General features: G+C 39.2%; 1 protein-coding gene across 1 annotated transcript in view; it reads left to right on the forward strand.

The window, feature by feature from the left end:
• LOC105474828 (thiamin pyrophosphokinase 1) overlaps window positions 1-12,703 on the forward strand; it is a 391,525-nt gene that overhangs the window by 347,675 nt on the left and 31,147 nt on the right. The gene's annotated exons all lie outside the window — the stretch shown is intronic.

Raw genomic sequence — 12,703 nt, forward strand, 5'->3', positions numbered from 1 at the left:
ACTACAGGTGCCTGCCGCCACGCCCGTCTTTTTTTTTTTTTTTTTTTTTTTAAAGTAGAGACTGGGTATCACTGTGTTAGCCAGGATGGTCTCAATCTCCTGACCTCGTGATCCACCCGCTTCGGCCTCCCAAAGTGCTGGGATTACAGGCATGAGCCACCGTGCCCAGCCCCGAAATGTATTATTATGATTCAAACTTTTACCAGGTGCAATGAAACATACGACAATGCACATTATTCACTTCACATAGATATTGTATGTAACCTAAAATTAACCAATGTATTTAAAGTTTTGGGGTGTGTGGTACTGGAATGGATATTGCTGCTGATAGAGGAATTACACCAGGACCCTACTGAAAAACAGTAGAAGACTGATAAAAGACTTTGACTTCAAGAAAGCATCTTCACAAAGAAAGCCTATACCCTTTTTAACACTCGGATAATAGAGCTGCTTTTTTCTTTTTCTTTTTTTTTTTTTTTTTTGAGACAGAGTTTCCCTCTGCCACGCAGGCTGGAGTATGGTAGCATGATCTTGGCTCACTGAAACCGCCACCTCCTGAGTTCAAGCAATTCTGGTGCCTGTGCCTTCCAAGTAGCTGGGATTACAGGCGGGTGCCACCATGCTTAATTTTTTGTATTTTTAGTAGAGACAGGTTTTCGCCATGTTGGCCAGGCTGGTCTCGAACTCCTGGTTTCAAGTGATCCACCCACCTCAGCCTCCTAAAGTTCCGGGATTACAGGTGTGAGTCACTGTGCCCTGCCTAATAGAGTCTTTTTAACAAAGGGCCAGAAAAATGAACATGATAGGTTAGCTGGCTAGACAGACACCCAGAAAAGCAGCTTCCTTGGGAGCTGCTCAGGGTTGCCCAGAAGGATCAGAAGCCACATAGGTAAGATGTATGCCTTCGTATTACACATCTCTATACCGAGGAAATCCATTTAAAAGGAAGATTGAAGGCAAATTTTAAGCAGAAAAAGAAAAGAAAGAGTAGAAAGGTAGGATGTGTTATCTCTGTAAGGGCTTCCAGTCATTTTAGCACTTGCTAATGAAGCATCTTTTCCTACCAGTTGCACTGGACTCTCTTGCCAGCAACAAGCAAAGGCGGCACCTGACAGGGAGTTCGCTGGTGGCCTCAAATGTGGGACTCCAGGCCTGAGGATGAGTCTGGCCACAGATGTAAAAACGTTGGTCAATGTCACAACTGTACAAAAAGACTAGAGGGTTTCTACAGAAGTTAGTTCCACACAGGGGAAACTCATTTGGCCAGAGAACTTAAGTCGTTGATATTCGTAATAAACGGAAACAAAAAAAAAGACAGTACTTCATAGCTGAAACTAATTGATACATTTATCAGAACTCTGAAAATCCATGAGGTAGCCTTTAGATAAACAGTATATATTATTAGAGATAGCACGAAGTATAATATTAGAGGTGGTACTAAGGATATTATTAGAGATGGTACTAAAAGGCTTGATTATAGCTTTTATTCTTATAAAAGTTTTCTCTGCTTTCTGTAGATGGTATTATATATTACATTTTTTAAATGCCTAAATGATGTTTTTCAAATAGAACTATTTAAAAATTTGCCGGTGACTTTATAGTAATCATCTAGATATTTACCTATCCTTGTTTTTCTTCTCAAGAAAGAACAAACTCTTGTGGTCCTATCCTGATGAAGAAGTACCCTCAGCCTGATGGCTGTTGTCTGAGGTTGAGTATGCGGACAACTAAGCAGCCACTCTCACCTCCTTGGTCTTTAGGCACTTAATCAACCTAGCATGAGTTGCCAGTGTTGGAACCTTACCTTTTGTGTGTTACTAGTACCTTTCTAGAGGATTACCTACATGTGCTGGCCTTTGGGGACACATTGGAGCATATTTTCAGATAATAGTTTTAAAAATCACTTTTAGGTTTCATTCCTTCATCACAAAACAAAACTATAGAGCCCGTCTTATTACAGGGAGTTTAGGTTCTTTTTCCTCAAAGGCATTTATGCATCAACGCTTTATTTTAGTTGATATTTTTCTGGCTATTTTCACATGCTTATAAACCCGCATTTTAATTTATTCTCATCTGTTTAGCAATTTGTGTAGTATTATCTACGCAGTTGTGACTGTTTTCCAGATCTGTGGGCCTGGTTTTCAGATTATTTGTAAAATAAACAAACATTAATCCCTGTAAACCAACTATTTACTCCTTTTGTTGAGAGAGTTGATTGATTCTCTCTCTCTCTCTTTTTTTTTTTTTTTTTTTGGAAGGCTCAAACCAATTTCCTGTTAAAAACCAAAATCTTTATCCCAACCATCCTTTACCCTGATCCCCAACTACCACTCTATTCCATGCTGAAATAAAACTCTTCAGCCAACCAGAAAATAACAAAACAAGAAATACTTCTTTGTAGCAGCTTAACAAAGGACTTTTAAAAATCAACACCCACCCCATACTCACACACACATACACAGCGTGTCCACCTACACATCCTAACGGATTCTCTCATTACATATCCTTTTCCAACCCCTCGAATAACTCAAGAATTTTATTCAGGTATTTCTGTTTTGAGTCTGATTTATGAACTCTCCGTTGTCTGGCCAGGTGCTAGCCATATTCCACAATTCATTATCTGTCACCAGAAGTAATGGCCCATTTCCAAAGGTGAAGCATGACAGTACTGTCTGCATGCATCAGATACACAGATTGTGTGGCAGCTCCGTGATCTGTCTGAAGTGGTGGGCTGAAGAGCACATTAACCTTTCAGCACACCCCCATTTTCCCTGTGGTTCTTTTCTTTTATGCTCTTCATTTTTCTTCATAAGAGCCAGGCCTGATGAGTATCACAACATCCAGTCACTAGTGAGATTGCTCAAAATCCATAGAAGGTGAGTGGGTGGTGGTACCCAGTACATTTCAAAACATCTCAACCTTCCAACCTGGTTGTATGAAATGACTTCAGAAAGTCACTGGAACTCAGAAGAAGATTGTTTTTGTTTTGTTTTTTGGTTCCTTAATGGCATAAGCTTTTTCCTGTGACACTTGATGGTGGGGAATCTATGGGTGACCTCCTCCTTTTCTTCACGTCTAACACAAGACTACAGATGGGCCTCTGTCTTGTAGGATTTACCCAGCAGAAGGATTCAGGAAGAAAACCTAACTTAGATAGGCCTTAAGTACAAGGCCTCATTTTGTTTCACTTTCATGAACCTGTACCTGTGCATACTGCTGGCATATTCATGCAGAGATACAAGATTTCCCTTTCAAGATAGGGATGGTTGTACCGCAGGGGCATTCAGTAAATTTGGCCTGGTGTAGGTCAGTCCAGCCACCTAAGCAGGATCACAGACAGGTAGATGATCCTGAATAGATTCATGATAGGAGTGGGCACACGAAAATCATCAGGAACCAAATGTGGCTCAGATCATTAATGTTCCCATCAGTATAGGAACTCTGGAAATTTTAAAAGTTGGTCTAACCTCATCAGAGTTAATCATCTACATCTGTGTGCATGCATGTGGGTGCACCCGTGTACCTCTACGTGCACCTGTGTGCATTCACGTGGCCTCTCTATGCGTTCAAACTGCTTCAGAGTGAAAGTTAAGTTTTGAAGTTTTAAGAAGAAACTGACTGAATTAAAAATAAAGAGAGCAGGGGCATAAAATTCATTCCAGGAAGGTGGTAACCACAGAAACAGAAGTGAGGTGCTCTGAAAGCTGAAAGGGCTATCAGTCATTGAAGATGGGGAGTAGGGAGGGATGTTTCTTGTTTTGTTTCTTAATAATGACCCCTGGGTTGTTCAAGAAGGAAAAAGGAGATGGTGAGGGAAGAAGAGAGACTAATGGTATTAGAAACGGAGGGGCTGATTTTTGAAAGAATGGCTGAGATGAGCAGGTCTCCCACGGGAATGTGTCTTGTTAAAATGCAGATTCTGGTGCTCTCTAGAGCTGTGCTGAGGACTGAGATCCTGCCTTTCTAACAAGCTCTCCAGGGATGCTGCAGCTGCTGGCTCACAGACTGCACTCTGAGGAGGAAGGGCATAGAATAAACGGGCAATGAGGAGCCACAGAACGTAAGAAGAGGGATTAACTCTAGATGAGAAACCACAAGCGTTTTCCTCCAGTGTCTGAAAGAAATATTAAAACATAGAAGTTTGGGCAAGATGATGAAGGACAGAAAATCAATATGGTTTTATCTTCCAGTCCTAGTGTTCAATATGGAAGGAGAAAAAACTTAGAATGGGAAATTACTATCTACAAAACACCACAGCCCAAAACAATCTCCGGAGATTTTTTTTTTTTTTTTTTTCTCTTCTTTTCTCCCCCTTTGGTATAGGTATCATTTACTTTGGAAATCTAAACTTTAACTCTTCTATTGTAATTTAACTTATCACATCTTTATATATTGTCTTTTTAACTCTCTACAATGATCTCAAAAAGAAAGTTTTAGTATAATATTTTACAAGTAGTAGAAGTCATTACTAATTTTTTGATTGATTCAGCCAGGAATCCTGAGTTCTGGCTTCTGGCTACTGGCTCCCAATCAATAGTAAGTCCTGTAGACTTGATCTGCCTCTGTTTTCTTACCTGTCCACATAATACTCTTTCCTCTCCACCTTCTACACTGCTAGGAGAGAGAAATTAGGTCTTAATTATAATGCTACTTTGAAAAATCTATTCAAATTTAAGGTGGTCTTCATTGTAGTCACATTTTATCTCATCAACTGACTTTTACATTTTATCAAGGACTTTATATTTTCTGTAAAATACTACACAGTAAGTCTTCCAGACTCACTAGAAAGAATCATTTGCTTACAATCCACTTTCTGAATAGCAAGGACTGCAGATCTGTAGAGGGGAGAATGGAGAGAGGGCCCTGCCAGCTGCTGGTTTGGCTCTCTCCATAGGCTCACTACTGCTCAAGTACTTTTTCCATCACAAAGAATTGCAATTCTATTTCATAGTCCAACTTTTGTGAACATTTTCTAGAGGTAATATGCAAAAACTGCTGATTACACAGAGTAAAAATAGAACTCCCTGTGAGCAAATGTGTCTTCATTAATCTGCATCTGCTTCATCAAATGCAGATCATGAGTGCATGCGCGCACGCGCGTGTGTCTTGGTAAATGGGTAAGGAGTTAAGGAGTCCCAGTATCGTTTATACTCTTCTCATAACAAGAATGAAGAGAAGGGTCTACACTGTCTTGGCTAACTGGCACCTCCCATGTGCTGCACACCAAGCTCAAGGTTGTCAAATACTCTGAAAACATGTAATGCATAATCTCGGCCCTCGAGGCATTTAGAGTCCATTTGGGACACCAAGTAAACATATCTAAAACTAGTCATGATTGGTTAAGCACCTACTATGTATAAGACAGTGTGATAAACACACGCAAGTGCCAAAGAGCAAGATACAGCCACACGTGCAATTAAGGACTCTCAGTCTTTAAGGCCTCCATGTATCCTGAGTGAACCAGAGGTGACTCCTTACTAGGCAGGGCAAGTAGTGTTGGTCGTTTAGTTCATGTAAACGATACACTCACAAATTTTTTAAAAAGACAGTTCTCAAGGAATCAAGAAAACATACATGAACGGCAGAGAAAATCAAATACGAAACATGGAATCATCATATTTCTAATAAAAACTCCTCCCCTCTATATTTCTGACTTTTTTTATATAAATAGGCTAAAATCCATGCTAATATATATGCAGAAAAGAAATGAGGCCTTGCTCATTACCTGCATATCCTCACATCCCTTTCAACATCCTGAACATGTACTCTAGCATAGCATTTTGATCTTTATTTTTCTGGGGGAAAGAAGGCTTGTGGTTTTGTGACACTTGGCTGGTTCTATATCCCTCTGTATTCCACTGCGTATATTTGACTTGTTTTTGGTTAAGAGGTAGAAGCTACTTCTTATGTTTTAAAGATAACTTGAGAATGACCTGATGAAGAAGTTAAATAGTCTCTTTATGAAATAGTAACATGAATCCTCTTTTATAAAAGAAACATAAAAAGATGATAAATATATTAATCAGATTTTATCTCCATAGATCCTTGGACCTATTAGCACAATATAATCACAAGTTGTAGGCTTATCTCAGCCGGTATTGTTTGATCTTTTTTATTTTTTGACAGAGAAGCAGAGGGCCTTAATCTCTACATTACTTTTGGTAAAGATAAAATTAAAATGATACCTTGTTATTTTGTAGTGTTATCAGTACATATTGTAGGATTAAAATATTACGATAGAATTATCTGTGAACAAGTATGTTTTCAAATAAGGCTGAGTGAACACTTCATTGAATTAAAAGACTTTAACGGGGCCGGGCGCGGTGGCTCATGCCTGTAATCCCAGCATTTTGAGAGGCCGAGGCGGGCAGATCACAAGGTCAGGAGTTCAAGACCAGCCTGACCAACATGGTGAAATCCTGTCTCTACTAAAAACACAAAAATTAGCCAGGCATGGTGGTACATGCCTATAGTCCCAGCTACTCAGGAGGCTGAGACAGGAGAATCACTTAAACTCGGGAGGCAGAGTTGCACCACTGCACTCCAGCCTGGCCATAGAGTGAGATTCTGTCAAAAAAAAAAAAAAAAAAAAGACTTTAATGGTTATATTTAAACTTGAATTACTTGTTTTAATTAACCATTAAATGGTTAAATGTTTACCATTTTAAATAACCCTCCTCAACTTATTTCATTTACACTGAAATAAGTCATAGTACTGAAACAAATTATTTATAATAAAAGTACAAAAAATGCATAATATTCAATTTGCCAACATATTACAAAGCAACAGATATTTGTCATTTCCCCATTTTGGTCAGTGAACATTCCTACATAAGGTAATACTTCACTCTGTATCTTAAATAAGCATTTGAGGGATTTAAGGATGTCTTTCCTAACTACAAAGGCTTTCTTAGTCTCTGGAGCCCTCACTGAGGGCCATTACTCTTTGCTTTGATCCCCTCATCCCATTATAGAACACATTTATTGTGTGCCTACTGTGTTCAGCACTGAGAATACAAAGATAGGTAAGACTTAGCCCCTGCCTGCAGGTGCTCACACTCTATTCAGTAAAGCTCAAATTTGGAACACAGGAAGGAATAAGGATATAATGGATGTATGAAGACATTCCCGTAACATTTTCTGCAGATATTTTTGACACACTTTCCTGTGTGCGATTGCCTGAGAGCTTTCTCAGCTACATAAATGATACCTACCATGAGATTCTATTGTGAATAGATTTCAGATCCCTCATTCATAGGTCAATGAAATAATTTGTCTGTCTCTATGGATTTGACTATTCCGAACATATCATATAAATGGAATATGTGGCCTTTTGTTCCTGGCTTTTGCCACTTAGCATAAAAATTTCAAGGTTCACCTGTGCATTCCTTTTTATGGCTGTGTAATATTCCATTGTATAGACGTACTACACTTTGTCTATTCGTGTATCAGTTTATGGGCATTGGTGGTGTTTTCACTCTTTTTCTATTATGAATAATTCTGCTAGGAACATTTGTGTACAACTTTTTGCATGAGCATGTTTTCAGTGCTCTTGGGTGTATACCTAAGAGTGGAATTGTGGGGTCCTATGGAAATTCTGTATTTAACTTTTTGAGGAATTGCCAAATTGTTCTCCACAGGGGCTGTGTCATTTTACTTTCTCACAAGTTATGTATTATGTTCCATTTTCTCTACATCCTCACTGTTTTCCTTTTTTTTAAATAGCCATCATAATGAGTGTGAATTAGTATCTCATAGTGGTTTTGATTTGCACTTCCCTAATGATGAATGACATTGAGCATCTTTTCACATGCTTATTGGTCAATTGTTCTGAGGTTTTTTGGAAAAATACCCACCCATATTCTTTGCCCTTTTTAAAAGTAGGTTATTTGCCTTTTGTCTTGTTGGCTTACAAGAGTTATTTGTATGTTCAGATACTAGACCCTTATCAGATATATGATTTCCACATTTTTCAATGTGCACTGTCTTTTCACATATTTGGTATTGTCCTTTGATGCACAGAAGTTTTTACTTGTGATAAAGTCAAATTTATCTATTTTCTCTTTAGTTACTTGTGATTTTCTATTCTTTTATAACACTTTTTATTGAAATAAGATGCTGTTTTATATTTTAAATTCTTCTTTGCTATAATATTGTATTTAATTACAAAAAATATTTATCAGTCTCAATTTACTTCTGATCCATTTGGAGTGCAAATAACAGCCAAAGCAATTGTAATTATAAATTAAAGGACACAATTCAACAAGGAAAAATAGAAGAAAACAAAAGCATATTATTTTACTTTTGCCATTAAACAACAAATACATTTCTGATAATTTGTCAAATATTTATCAAATTGTCTCCCAGTTATCTATAATGTAGATAGCCTTCCTGGTAACCTGTCTCACAAGTAAATGATGTATTCATTTCCTGTGGCTGTTACCACAAATTACCACAAACTTAGTGGCTGAAAACAACACAAATTTTTCCTCATAGAGTTCTGTAGTTCAGAAGTCTGAAATGGGTCTTGCTGGGCTAAAACAAGATGTCAGCAGACCTCTGGTCCTTTCTGGAGGCTCTAGGGGACAATCTGTTTCCCAGCATTCTCCAGCCTCTAGGTCACCCACATTTCTTGGCTTTTGGTTCTTCTCCTCTATCTTGGAAGCCAGCAATGTTGGGCCAAGTCTTTCTCATATTACATCACTCTCACTTCCTCTTCTGCCTCCCTCTTTGAATTTTAAAGACCCTTGTGATTACATTGGGCCCACCTGGAGAGTCCAGGATACTCTCCCTACTTTAAGGTCAGCTGATTAGGAAACTTAATTTCCTCTGCAGCCTTCATTCCCCATGCGCCATGTAACATATATATTCACAGGTTCCAGGGATTCCAAGGTAGACATCTTTGGGCAGCTCTTATTCTATGTACCACAGATGACTTTACTGGTGTCCTGTTGTACTGAAGCTAGGGACTGCAGTACATCTGTTGACAAATGATGAATTTGAAAGTACTCAAAAAGAGAGAGAGACTATAGATAACTTTGTTCTTGCCTTTACAACCCTTTTTGGATAGTAGCACAGATCAGAAAGGCAGGGAACTTAGCAGACACGCACGTTATTGATTCCCAATTATAATGGCTAAACTAGACGTTTCTGTTCTTCCAATACTAGAAGAAAGCAGCTTAGAAATTTGGCATTATGGATAGCAATCTTAAAATTGGTTTTTTTTTTTTTTTTTTTTTGAGACGGAGTCTCGCTCTATCGCCCAGGCTGGAGTGCAGTGGCCGGATCTCAGCTCACTGCAAGCTCCGCCTCCCGGGTTCACGCCATTCTCCTGCCTCAGCCTCCCGAGTAGCTGGGACTACAGGCGCCCGCCACCTCGCCCGGCTAGTTTTTCGTATTTTTTAGTAGAGACGGGGTTTCACCGTGTTAGCCAGGATGGTCTCGATCTCCTGACCTCGTGATCCACCTGTCTCGGCCTCCCAAAGTGCTGGGATTACAGGCTTGAGCCACCGCGCCTGGCCAAAATTGGTTTTCTTAAAATGGAGGTTTACGTCCAGGGGCTTTCTGTAAAGGCAGCATGTACAGTAGAGTGAGCACGGGCTTTGGAGTTCAGGGCACCTGGGAACAGGTTTCAGTTCATCTACCATATTAGAAAAGTCCAATGTTGAGATATGAAATTCAACCACATCCCCCCAAAATTAGATTTTCATGAATAAGTACAACACTTTATGTAGTAGCATATCTCGAATATCTCTAACACAGAGACTGAAACTTTTTTAAAATGAGAAAAATTAGTGCTTAAAATGTCTCAAGTAGTTTAAAGACACTTAGTCAGGCTGTTTACTAAATGATAATGACTTTAGGAACGCACGTTAAATGCATGAATTTAAAAATCAATTTGTTGATGTGATGCTAGAAATAAAAGGATTCTCCCTATCCAGTGCTGTTAGAAGCCACCACTGAGACGATGACAGTGAATTCCGTTAGGTCTTTTCTTTGATTAAAAGGAAAATGAGACAGCAGACAGGCTGACGTGTTTACTGCTGAGCTTCCTGTCCTGGCTCTTCTGCCCACATTTACTTTTCTAAGTAATCTATTGCCACATCTAGACGGGGGTGAGGAAAGACACTAATCTGAAAATGAATCGAGTAGCATGTCATTGCTCCCAGTGATGTACATAAAAATCTGAAGTTTTCTATTTCTATATGCATCAGGATGTCTCTTGCCCGAGGTTATCTGGATTGTAAAAACTAAGATGATTATTAAAGAGAGCAGCAAGCCATTTAGGAAGTGCCCTGTCTCCCTGTGACAAAAACTTTGCAGCTAAGCACAGTAATTTACGTTGATAAATTGCAGCTGTCAGAGTGTCCAGAGCGCTTCATGGGATATGTTTCTAATGTTACATTTCTTGTTCATGCATTCTGATATATGGACTTATCTTTAAAAAAAAAAAAAAAAATACCAGAGCAAGTCTTTGGAAGTATTCCCTAAATTGTCACAACCTCGTTTGAATAAGATTAAACAAAGCTAAAAATGATAGTAAGATAATAAGAATGATTATTAAGAGTGTTTTCTTTTTTGCTTTTCAAAGTCTGTAAGGATCTTAAGGTGGAAAGAAATGTTAGAGAAACTGGCCATTATTTGAAAGACTTAAGTTTCCAAGAAAAGAAAACAAAATGTCAGTAAAGTGGAAAAAATGGTTCCAAAGCACAGGGAAACACATACTAACAAAAACAGGCCAGACGCAGTGGCTCACTCTTCTAATCCCGGCACTTTGGGAGGCCTAGGCGGTTGGATCACTGGAACTCAGGAGTTCAAGACCAGCCTGGACAACATGGCAAAACCCATCTCTACAAAAATTAGCTAGGTGTGGTGGTGCAGGCCTGTAGTCCCAGCTACCCCAGAGGCTGAGGTGGGAGGATCACTTGAGTCCAGCAGGCGGAGGTTGCAGTGAGCCAAGACTCTAGCCTGGGCAACAGGTCAAAACTCTGTCTCAAAAAAAACAAAGAGACAAAACAAACAAAAATGGAAAGGGAAGACAGTTAAAAAGTTACTGAAAACGGCAATGGAGGCCGGGCACGGTGGCTCAAGCCTGTAATCCCAGCACTTTGGGAGGCCAAGACGGGCGGATCACGAGATCGAGACCATCCTGGCTAACCCGGTGAAACTCCGTCTCTACTTAAAAAAAAATACAAAAAACTAGCTGGGCGTGGTGGCGGCACCTGTAGTCCCAGCTACTCCGGAGGCTGAGGCAGGAGAATGGCGTGAACCCGGGAGGCGGAGCTTGCAGTGAGCTGCGATGGGGCCACTGCACTCCAGCCTAGGCGACAGAGCAAGACTCCGTCTCAAAAAAAAAAAAAAAAAAAAAAAAAAAAAAAAAAAAAAGGCAATAGAAAGGGCACAAAGATAGAACAGATTAAGTTCTACATATGACAGTGTCATGCCTAGAGCAACAGGGAAAAAAAGTGATATATAAAATTTACATTCAAATAAGAGCCTCCAAGCCTCAGTTCTAATCCCTGTTTTGCAATTGTATCCATTAGCTATTGCTACAAAGATACTGTGTTTCATACTTCCTCAAAGCTCTATGGTCCCTAATAGTCATGTACCTGACTGCACCTGCAGTGCAGGTAAGATTTGGCTTATCTAAAGCTGAATTTCTGTACACAGCACCTGGTGCGTAATTGCTCTGCCTCTTAAAATAGATGTTTGGGTGTCTGACTGGCCATGCTCTTTAAGTCTGTCTTTGGACTTGGGGCTAACTTATTCTTCTCAAGGCAGTGGCAAACACTTAAGACAGCAAGCAGAAACATACAAAATCCCCAAAGGCCTGGCTTCTGACCTGGCAAACTATCCTCTTTGGTCATATGCCCAAAACAATCATATGGCCAACCCCACATCAAGAGGCAGAGGAGTACAAGCTGCTGACAAAGAAAACTCCTGCGAAATTGGACCTAACATTGTACCGAAGGAAGCCTCTATGAAAGAAAGATAATATAGTTAAATGTATATTCTTATTTAAGTGAAATTATTGAAACTCTAGGTCTTCAATAACCTTTAGTAATAATGTATCAGAAATCTCAACCTAAGGAATGGATATTATAGCTTTTTCCCTCTACACTCCATTCCCTAATTTTTATACTCAAAAAGTGATCAAGTTGTGGAAACCTCTTCATTATTTTTATTCTTTTCTTAAATGTGTCAGCTTTCACATATAGCTATAGATATTTGAAAATATTTGCTGGAGACATGAATGAATCAAGCTGTCTTTAGTCAGAAGAACTGAGATCAGTGCTTTCCCAGCCAAGAGCTCCCAAACTGAACCATTAACACCAGCTAGACATTTCCAAGGTATCAGTCTCACTTGAGCAGTTGACTGCATCAACCAACATAAATAGTTAAATGCTTTCAAGAAAAGAATTTAAAGCCTGGGTTTTCGCTAGCAAAGAATTAGTAGTTATCATCTTAGTAGGGCAACAGCATATTGAATGCTCGATGCAAAAATTATTTTATTTCAATTCCTCCTAGTATGCTCTATCATGTTTGTTGAATATTCCCAAAATATTGTCTAATCCAACCACTCCTAATAAAAATGTTATGCAGTGACCCTCTACTGCTTAGTAGTCTAGAATTCAAAGCCTTCTTTATCTGGTTCTTTCTATCCTCATCAGTCTTGTCTCTTGAAAGACAGTGCCACTTACAG

Source organism: Macaca nemestrina, chromosome 4, assembly GCF_043159975.1.
Source record: "Macaca nemestrina isolate mMacNem1 chromosome 4, mMacNem.hap1, whole genome shotgun sequence".
NCBI classification, from domain to species: Eukaryota; Metazoa; Chordata; class Mammalia; order Primates; family Cercopithecidae; genus Macaca; species Macaca nemestrina.